Source organism: Canis aureus, chromosome 15, assembly GCF_053574225.1.
Source record: "Canis aureus isolate CA01 chromosome 15, VMU_Caureus_v.1.0, whole genome shotgun sequence".
Lineage (NCBI taxonomy): Eukaryota > Metazoa > Chordata > Mammalia > Carnivora > Canidae > Canis > Canis aureus.
Window position 1 is genome coordinate 31,971,292 of NC_135625.1, and position 10,958 is coordinate 31,982,249.

Consider the following 10,958-nt stretch of genomic DNA (forward strand, 5'->3'; position numbering starts at 1 on the left):
GAGCCCTTGAAGGCAGATGCTCAACCACGGAGCCACCCAGGAGCCGCCAAAAGGCTTGGACACAGCCTGAGATTGCTCGGTTCTCTTCAGTTGAGGTAATAGTTTTCTGGAACCCGGGGCCTGAACAGCCTCCCCCAGCTGGATGGGATACTCAGATTCCCGGCCAGCCGTGCACAGGAACAAAAGGAGAAGCAGAGGTGAGGATGAGCAAAAGGACTCGGCTCTCTCCCTCAAGCTTCCAGTGGGCGGCAGTTCTGAGATGTTCCTACAGGATGACAGCCCCACCTGCCCCCGCACCCCGCTCCCAACATCTGCCTCCATCGTCCCGCATTATGAAAGCTGTTCCTCTGACAGTGTACATTTTCCTCCATATAATCTCATCTTCTGTGTAATCCAGTTTTTTTTTTTTTTTAATGATTTGGGCCATCTGGCATCCACAGACAAAAGGAGAATAGCTCAAATGTGCTCCATTCTTTCCCAGATAAGAATTGTAGTGTCCTTCTACCTTTTCAGTTGGATTAGCATAACAATCCCCAGGGGTTTGCTCCCTGAGGGAAATACCCAGGGTCCTCTTTAAGCAGTGGTTAATTACATCCTGCTATTGATCCCATTTATTAGAGGTTAGCTAATTTGCACCCAGCCAACTCCGTTTTTAATCTAATCTATTTCTCTTTTTTCCCCAGACTCCCTGTGCCCTGTATCCTGTCACAGTCTTGAACCTCCCCACCAAAGAAAAAAGTAATGAGGTCTATCTTCTCTTCTAGTTGACCAAAGATCCCTTTTGAAGGCCCATCCAGATGTCACTGCTTTGAATCCTCCCCAGACCTGGGTTTTGTTTGGTTACAGGGAAAAAAAGACAGGCTTTGGAGCCAGACAAATGTGGGTTTCTATGCTAACTTGGCCATTTGGCAGCCGGGAACAACTTTGGATGGGTTCTGAACTTCACTTTCCACATCTTCTCAAGGGGAGTGTTACTAACACCAAGTCTGATTTTGGGGAGTGTCATTCCCCAAATCTTATTCCTGTTCATTTAGAGAATTTAAGAAGCTAGGAGATGTCTGTGAGGCAGCATTTCTGATTTACCCATAATATTCTCTCCATGGAGATGCAACTGGCAAAACTCCAGGTGCATTGGAAAGTACAGGTTGGTTCTGTGTCATCAGGCTGGGCTACTGAGTTGGCCTAGGTGTTAAGCCAGATGTTTGCCCATTGGCCAGCATACCGTGAAAGGTCCCTGGACCCTTTGTGCTGCTTCCCAGTGTCCTGACGGCTCCATGCCCCCTCCTCCCAGCCCCCTCCATATGTCCCCACCCAGCCCCATGCATCCACACACTCATGTCTCACTATTTCAGTGATACCTCCTGTGACCACTTGACTGGGAAGGGCAACCAACCCTTCCTTCCTCTGACTTTCTCCAGCACTTGCTGCCTTTCACTTGTTTTCTTTCTTCTTTCTTTCTTTCTTTCTTTCTTTCTTTCTTTCTTTCCTTTCTTTCCTTTCTTTCCTCCCTCCCTCCCTCCCTCCCTCCCTCCCTCCCTTCCTTCCTTCCTTCCTTCCTTCCTTCCTTCTTTTATGTCTTTTTGTTCCAAATCTATATTTTTAAAATTAGTTTCAGAGGTAGGATTTAGGGATTCATCAGTTGCATACAATACCCAGTGCCCATTATATCACATGCCCTCCTTAATGCCTGTCACCTGGTTACCCCATCCCCACCAGCAACTCTTAGTTTGTTTCCTAGAGTTCAGAGTCTCTTATGGTTTGCCTCCCTCTCAATTTTCATCTTATTTTATTTTTCCTTCCCTTCCCCTACGTTCATCTGTTTTGTTTCTTAAATTCCACATATGTTCACTCATTTCTTTCTTTCTGTTTTCTGCACAGTGCTTGTCTTTTCACCAATGTTATATAAGAAATTTCCTTGATTAAAAGGTAGCCTCCAATTCTCCCACTGGGCAAATTATCTGTCTCAGTTTGATCAGGCTTTGACAAAGTGCCACAGGCCAGGTGGCTTAAACAACAGATCCAGGGGCTGGAGATTCTGTCCAAGATCACAGTGCTGGCGGATCTGGAGCCTGGGGGGGACCTGTTTTCTGGTTTGCAGGTGGCTGTCTTTTCATGACATCATCACATGGTACAGAACAGAGAGGGAGGAAGCGAGCTCTCACTTGTCTCTTCCTACCAGGACACTAATCCCATTCCTGAGGGCTCCACCCTCATGACCTAATCACTTCCCAAAGCCCCACCTCCTAGTACCATCACCCTGTGGGGTATCATTTCAGCATATGAATTTGGAGGAGACACAAATATTCAGTCTGAGGCAAGCTATCCATTCTTTTTTTTTTTTTTTAAGATTTATTTATTTATGCATGAGAGACACAGAGAGAGAGGCAGAGACACAGGCAGAGGGAGAAGCAGGCTCCCTGCAGGGAGCCTGATGCAGAACTTGATCCGGAACCCCAGGATCACACCCTGAGCTGGACGCTCAACCACTGAGCCAGCCAGGCGTCCCCAGGCTAGCCATTCTATACTGAGTTTTCCTTATTTTCAATAGCAACTCAAGTCATCCTGGAGAACTCTCAGCAAATGCACGTTATAACCACTGCCCGCATCATGTGCCAACAACACCATAAGCCGTGTTCTTGAGCCTCAGCCGAACTCCTATAATCCTCGAGCCAGAGCTCTGCACCGAGCACTGTGAACCCACATGCCTTAAGGTGCTCATCACAGCCAAGGCTCAGAAGAGAGCTTCTGGCCCCCCCCCCCCCGCCCCGCCCGGCCCATCACTCAGCTTCATTTGTGCTCCTCCCGTTGTTCCAACCACCCTGTAGGATCCACCTGCTGCACCACACCATCACTGCTGCTGCCTTCTCCCTTCTCCCACCATCACCTCCTGCACTTTTGATGTGGTTTTGATGCTTGCGGGGGGGGGGGGGGCGGGGGGGGACGACCCGGCCCGCTGCTCAGTTCTCCAGAGAGACCCATCCAGACCCTGGGCCTCCAGCTAGCCCCCCTGGGTCAGCTGCTCCTGGAGCTCCTCTGGCTGGAGCCACGCCCGAGAGCTCCGGGCTCTTGCCGACCCCGAACATGCGTGAGCTTTGCGGGGTCTTCTGACCGGAGCTGGCTGCTGGCACGGCTGAGGCCCTGCAGGGTGCTTGTGGGGGGCCCGGAGCCGCAGAGCCCAGCTGAAGGGTACAGCTCCTGGCCCCAGGCAGAAACACCATGTACCCTTGGTTCCCTTTCACAAGGGATATTTTTCAGGCTTGGAATGAAGTGTGGTCAGAATGTATTCTCTTCTAGAAGGTGGGGGTCCAGCAGAGGCTTTTCCTTTTTCTGTTTTGTACATGTGAATAAAAGTGGAGCAAGCAAAGCACTGCTGTGAAATATTTTACCCACGTCAGTGGGTACAGGTCTAGAGGAGACATTTTCCTGGGGTGCTGGGGGTGGTTTTATTTTATTTATTTATTTATTTATTTATTTATTTATTTATTTATCAAATGATCCTTTATTGAAATATTTTCCTTTGTAGTTAACTAGCTGGGCATTCCGCTGCACCACTATTGATGTCATCTATGACGTCATGAGGGTGACAGCCATCAACATTGCAGCCCACAGACTGGCCAGTCCCCAGGATGGATCTCTTTAATGGTTCCAGAGAGTTCTCTGGCTCAAGATCGGTGTCGCATCTGTCAGGCAATATTGACAATCTCTTCAAAAGTGATATTTCCACTGTGCTTAATGTTTTTCTGCTTCAGTTTCAGTCTCTTGGTGGTCCCTTGAGGGCTTCGATGATCAGGGCAGAGGCAGAAGGTACCACTTCAATCTGGGCCTGTCTGTTCTGAATGGTCAGTTTCACTGTAATCCTCAGACCCTTCCAATCACTGGTTGCCTTGGCCATGTCATCACCAACCTTTTTTGGAGACAGACCCAGCGGGCCGATCTTCGGGCAGACGTGGCACCGACCTCACCACCAGTGCACCTCAGGTACACAACTTTGATCTCGGGGTCAAACTTCGGCGGCAGCATGGTGGAGGCAGCTGGTGTCGGATGAACCCGGATTCAGGATGACCGAAGACAGTTGCCCCTTTGCCTCCTCTGAGCCTAAAGCCAAAAGCTGGGGGTGATTTTAAAAGGAAAGGCTGGAGACAGGACTGGGGGCCGTTAGCAGTAACTTCGCGGTCTTTGGGGTTGGGAAAAACATGTTTTTATTATTATTTTTAAAGATTTTAGTTATTTATTCATGAGAGACACAGAGAAGGCAGAGACACAGGCAGAGGGAGAAGCAGGGTCCCTGCAGGGAGCCCGATGTGGGACTCAATCCCAGGACCCGGGATTATGGCCTGAGTCAAAGGCAGATGCTCCACTGCTGAGCCACCCAGGTGCCCACAGAGATTGTCTTTTAAATGATCAGGGAGTCCATTTGGAAGTTCTGAGTCTGGAGGACACCAAACTGCAGAATGCTAACAATATAGACTCTTCCGGTCTTACAGATGAGGGCCCCTGTTTCTTTGCCTTCTCTCCAAACTGACTGAAGAATCCAGAAAAATGTTGCAGGTGGGCTTATGCCTTCCCGGTAGGGCAGCTCTGGCAAAGGCCTCTTCTCTGTATGAAATTCCCGGAGACCGCGCATTTCAGAAGATGAAGTGTGTATGTGCACACACACATTCACATATACACACACATTCATATACACACGTGTCTGTATGTACATATACTCTGCACAAACGGGTGTGTAGAAAAAATGTTTTTTTTTCTCCTTGAAACACCCATTTCCAACCTCCCTCTCTAGACCTGGGCTCATTCTTGTAAAAGCCCCTGGTTCCTTCCCGACCCTAGCTGTTCAAAGGGGCTTTCTTCCTCTCCCTTTCTGTGTGTTAACTCCTGTCCCCTCTTGAGAGGCTGTATTCAAATTTAGGGCTTGAGAAGTTCAGAGATGGACTGTATTCTGCCTCCAGTCTGGTTTTTCCCACTTGTTTGCACCTCTGTAAAGGCAGTTATCACTTTGGAGGGTCAAGCAGTCTCTGGGTGATGACTGACAGGGGAGACCAGGGAGGACCAGGGAGGCCCCCCTCCCCCCTAACCCCCCCCCCCCCCCCCCCCCCCGCAAGAGTGAGGCCTCTTGCATTTCATTGTCCTCATCACAGAGGAGAAAAGCAGTTGCCCTTCCATGAGTTAGGCCAGGAGAAGAAAGGCCTGGCCTCCCCCTACACCCCCACCTCCCACCCACCCCCACCGCCACCCCCACCCCCACCCCATCCAGGGCCTCTAGGTCAGCTGATGTCTGCCATCAGGCAGGGTCAGTGTCTATGTACTCTGAGTCCCTCCTACACTTCTAGTCTTGTTTTGAGAGGGCCAAGCCTCCCTGACTCCCACCCTGATGGGACTCTATTCTGAACAAAACTCCATGTCAGATCCCCTGTGTGGGGCCTAGGAAATAATGGGCACCCAGAAAATGGGGACTCATCCCAGTCTGCTTGAGCGGCTACAGTGAAGGACCACAGACAGAGTAGCTTCAACCGCACGAATATATTTTCTCAGTTCTGGAGGCCAGAAGTCCTAGGTCAAGGTGCTGGCAGGGGTGGCTCCTTGGATCGTAGGTGGCTGGCTCCTCTCTGTGTCCTCACGATGGCCTTTCCTCTGCATGTCTGTGTCCTACTTTCTTCTTCTTGTAAGGGCACCACTCATGTTGGATTGGGGCCCACCCTTATGACTTCATTTTAACTTAATTACCTCTTAAAAACCCTATCTCCAAATATATACAGCACATTCTGAGGTACTGGGAATTAGAGTTTTAACATATGAATTTTGGTGACATAATAGAACTGTTGTGAACTTTTCCCAGAAAGGGGCCTGAAATCTTCAATGTCATTCTTCTTGACACTCTCCCAGGAGGTAGTTGTGTATGGCTTGAGAGAGCTTAGGTTCTAGAATCAGCCAGATCTGGATTTGGACCTCAGGTCAGCTGTTTCTAACAGTGTGCTCTTAGGTCGGTTAATGAGTATTTCTGAGCTCTGGTTTCCTCTGCTGGTAAATGGGACAAAATACAGTCTTTGGGGTTAGCCTGAGGATTCAGTGTGATGATGTAGAAGAGCCCGACATGCTCCCTGGTTCAAGACTCAGTTGCCCTACCCTATGTCTTGGCTTACTCACTTCTCTGAGGTCCCCAAGGACATGCCCATCTAGAAATCAGACAGATGCATTTCTTTCTTTCTTTCGTTCTTTCTTTCTTTCTTTCTTTCTTTCTTTCTTTCTTTCTTTCTTTCTTTCTTTCTTTTTCTTTTCTTTCTTTCTTTCTTTCTTTTTAAAAAGATTATTTTTAATTTTATTTGACAGCGAGCGAGCATGAGAGAGAGAAAGAAAGATCATGAGCAGGAAGGAGGGGACGAGGGAGAAGCAGACTCCCTGATGAGTGGAGAGCCTGATTTGGGATTCGATCTCAGGACCCTGGGATCATGACCTGAGCCAAAGGCAGATGCTTCTCACCGACTGAGCCACCCAGGTGCCCAGATGCATTTATTTCTGATCGGTGAGCAATTGCCTGCTGGGTCAATGGCTTATGCCCCCCTCCTCATGATATCTCAGAACCTCCAGGGAAGGATCTTGGTGTCCTGCCAGGCTGGCAGTGGCTGTGGTGGAGGGCTAGGAAGCCTATTCCCAAGGGCACCTGCCCACGACAAGCAGAGGGAGGGCAGAGGTCTCCTAGGGGAGAGAGCAGAGTGGCCACACACTGAAATCGAAACACTGTAGCCTTGGATGGAGGCCAAGGCAAAGCCACTTGTACTAGTTGTCAGATTCCAGTGATGAGCAGTTTCCCAGGCTGTGGAAGGTGACCTGTGGCTTGTCAGGAGAGTGAGAAGCAATTGCTAAGAGCAGTTGGAAAGAGCAAAGGCGACAGGGGAGAGTGCCAGCTTGCTGGGGGAGCTTGGCTCTCCTTGCTCTAGAAGGCAGCGAGTGGAGGACGTCCCTGAAGACAGGGAAGGAGTTTCTCAATCAGAAGGCATGTTGCAGGCCTGCTGGAATCAGCACCTTCCACGTGCCACCCCCACGTCCCTCCCATGCTCTCTTGCCCTGCTGTGGCCGGGGCTCGGGTGGGCAGGCCTCTCTGGCAGAGGAGCCACAAGAGAGAAGAGGTCAGCCTTGTGAAGGGTGTTGCATGGGCCCAAGCCAGCCCGTCCATGGCAGTGTTCTCTCCTGCCTCTCTTTTACCTTTTCCTGCCCTTCTCAGCCTAGTTCCCATCTTCTCCAGGAGGTGCCAAAAGGGGAAGAGGTGACAGAGAAGCAAGCACAATTTGGTTGGCAGGGGTAGCAGCTGTGTGAGAGTTATTGGGTATTGGGTCCTTGAAAGTACCCCCTTCGTCCCAGTGCAGCAGAAAATAAGCCACTGGCCATTCCACAGCCCCAGCATCTGCCTGAAGCTTTGCTGGGGAGCAGGGAGGGAAACATGGCAGAGGAAGAGGGATTCCCAGCCCTCTCCAGGATATCCATGGAGACACAGATGTCTCTTAGCTCCAGCGCTTCCCACCCAGCCTGGCCACGCGTCCACAGACTTATCCCCACACCGCTGCTCGATTAACCTTCTTGAACACAGCTCTGATCATGTTTCCTGATTCCAAGTGCCCCATGACTCCATTGCTGGCCACGTTCAAGGGGTTTCCAGTAGGACGTCTATCTCCTTTCCCAACATCTTCAGCCTTCGTCTGGACTTACCCTTTGCTCTGTGTCTTGGATGTGCTCTGTATTTTTCTTTCCGGAGTGCTTTGGCTCAGGAAACATTCTCTCTGCCCCAGATGCCCCTCTATTACATCTCTTGAGACAGCTGAAGAAAGATCTTGCCCCACTCTGAGCACACACAGACGAGTCTGCCCCCGTGTGACTACCAGGCCACCAGGGCCTCCCGCAACCCATCGTGGACCTGTTTGAGAATCGCCCCACATCCAAGTGACACAAAACCAGAACAGTAACCCATCTGAAGAGAGACTTCAAGCTTCACTTTTGAATCAACTGGAAATTTGGACAAAACTTCTGTTGACATATCTGCCTCTTTCACTTTCAGTTCAAGGAGACTCAGTGACCTTTTTTAAAGGATGTGACTCTCTTTGCCTGGCAAACAATAAATTCCTGTCTATACATTTAGACGACTCTGGTTGTCTTTCTTTTATGTCATGATTGGATGTACATTTTCTTGATTTTCCAGGCAAAAGTAATCCTCTTGTCTTTTAAAGCCTTTCAACACTCCCTCATTGTTTATTCCTTCAGTTAACAAATATCCAGGCATTGTTATTATACCTGGCACTGTTATTTGTACTGGGCTATAGTAGTGAGCAAAACAGACAAATAAATTGTGATAAAAATCCCTGACCTTGGGATCCCTGGGTGGCGCAGCGGTTTGGCGCCTGCCTTTGGCCCAGGGCACAATCCTGGAAACCTGGGATCGAATCCCACGTCGGGCTCCCAGTGCATGGAGCCTGCTTCTCCCTCTGCCTATGTCTCTGCCTCTCTCTCTCTCTCTCTCTCTGTGTGTGTGTGTGTGACTATCATAAATAAAAATTAAAAAAAAAAAAATCCCTGACCTTGTAGTGTTTATATCATCTACAGATGGAGAGAGGCAATAAAGCCAAAAAACTAATACATATAGGGTGTTAGATGTTAATAGGTCATGGAAAACAATAAAACAGGGGTAGAGCTATGCAGTGTGGGAGGATGGTAAACATTTTACATAAGATGGTTTTAGAAATTTGACAGAAATTTGACCTAAGCAGGTTCACATACGCTCAATTCTTAGGTTCTTTTTGGCAGATGATGCAGGCCACTGAGAAGTTTGAGGTAGATGAGGGGTCAACACTCCCTCATAATGTCACCACCAGGAAATAACCAAAACACATCTCAAACCAGATTCTTCTTATGACATCTATCAACCAAGTAATTATTAGCAAAGCAGGCCTGAAATCATTCATAAAACTTGTTCTGAGTTCCCGTGACCTTTCCACATTTCCAAGGTTCTGTGCCTTCTAGTTGGGGTCATGTACCACAACTTGTTCCAAACCAATGTCTGGATGTAGGGAGCAAGTTTCTCCCAATGGATGCCGCTTACAAGCCTTGCTGGATTCTTACACCCTGTTTATGTAAGAGTAGGTTGTGTCCCTAACTGATTGTAGTGAACTAGTGGAGCCAATCCAGAGACATAATTTTAATTTTACCTAAGAAAGCCCTTTCTTCACTTTCACTAAGCTACTTAACAGGTAGTTTTACCAATAAAGGCCTTTAAAAAAAATAATTGTGCTAATTAGCAGTGTTGGTTGCTGCTTGAGATGGAGACCACAGAAATTCTCAGAGCAGCCACCTTAGAGTGTGGCCCTTTCCAGTGGAATGCCAGCTGGGCGTTCCTGAACTGGGCATTCTTGACCACACACTAACTGACCATCTCTAGAATGAAAATTTAAATGAACGGGGACGTATGTAATACACGACTGACCACATTGGAGTATTTTAAAGAAATGACAAGTATCATAACAGGTGTTGAGGGAAGACCTCACTGGGAAAGGGGCCTTTTGAAAGACTTAAAGGTGATAAGCATGCATCTTTGGGAAGCATTGTAGGCTGAAAGAACAGTAAGTCCAGTATCCCTGAAGCAAAGTGTGCCTGACCTAGTTGAGGAACAGCAAGGAAGCCAGTGTGGCTGAAGCTGAGTCAAGGAGGGAGGGAGAGAGCAGCAGGTGACACCAGAAAGGTAGTAGAGCCACATCTCACATGGAGCTTTTCAGGCTAATGTAAGTGAGATAGGAACCACTGGAGAGTTTTGCACAGAGCAATGACCTGATCTGGTTCAGGTTTTCATGGGATCGATCAGGTTGTCTTGTTGAAATAAACTGATGGGGGCAATGGCCACAGCAAGGTGACCAGATAGAGACCTATTGGAATAGGCCAGGTGAAACTGGCCAGAGCAGTGAGAAGTGGTTGGACTCTGCACACACTTTGAAGCCAGAGCAGCAGGTTAGATGACATATCAGAGGTGGGGTGTGAGACAAAGAAAGAACTCCAAGTCGAATCAAGGTGTTTGAGTTGAACAACCGGAAGTTTGGATGAGGGGGAAGATGGAGATGGGGAAAGGGAGAGGAAGGTAGTGGGGAGGTAGGTCAGGATTTCAGTTTAACAAGTTTGAAAGGTGGAGCGGTGGTGTGGAGTGTGCCGTTGGATATAGGAACTTTAAGTTCAAGAGAGAAGGATAGGCAGGAATTTTAAATTCAGAAGTAATCAACATAGAGATGGTGCTTAAAGCCATGACTCTGGATAAAGTGACCCATAGAGTGAAGTAGAAAGTAGATAAAGAAGAGAAGAGGTCCCAGGATCAAGCTCTAACACTCTTTAGCATCAAGAGGTCAGGGACACAGGAGGAACTAGCTAAGTCTGAGAAGGAGCCAACAATGAGGAACACCAGGAACACCAGGAGCTTGTGTGCCGGCCCAGGGAGCCAGGGGAAGAAAGGGAGCCAAGAGGAGATGGTGATCCACTGGGAAGCTGAGGACAGAGACCTGAGGTTTCACGATATGGAAGTCTCTAGTGCCGTTGGTGAGAATCCACCCCTTGGCTGGAGTGGATGTGAGAGAATGGGATGAGCAAAATGGAGTATAAACCACCCTCCTGATCAATATTGCTAAAGTGAGCTAGAGAAGAATGCGAGGCCAATCCCTTTAGGGTGCTATTTGTGTTAGGTCAATGCCCTATCTCCCCATCATCTAATGCACGCTAGGGATGGGTGCCAATTGAACAAAGCTGGAGCCATGTTTCCCCCTGGGAGCCATCACACAGCAGAGGAAATTCTACAAACAGCCACAGGCATCGTAATAAAGGACTGTCCCAAGTCCTATGGGAACAGAAAGATGCCAAGACGAACTTGGGGGAAGTTCACAGAAGTGACATCTGATCTAGTCTTGAAGGAAGGGTGGTGGTTGCCAGGTAGAGTCGGG

General features: G+C 48.7%; 1 pseudogene; it reads right to left on the bottom strand.

Moving 5' to 3' along the window:
- Positions 1-3,473: 3,473 nt before the first annotated feature.
- On the bottom strand, positions 3,474-4,102 carry LOC144284462 (large ribosomal subunit protein uL11 pseudogene; annotated as a pseudogene).
- Between the last annotated feature and the right edge of the window lie 6,856 nt (positions 4,103-10,958).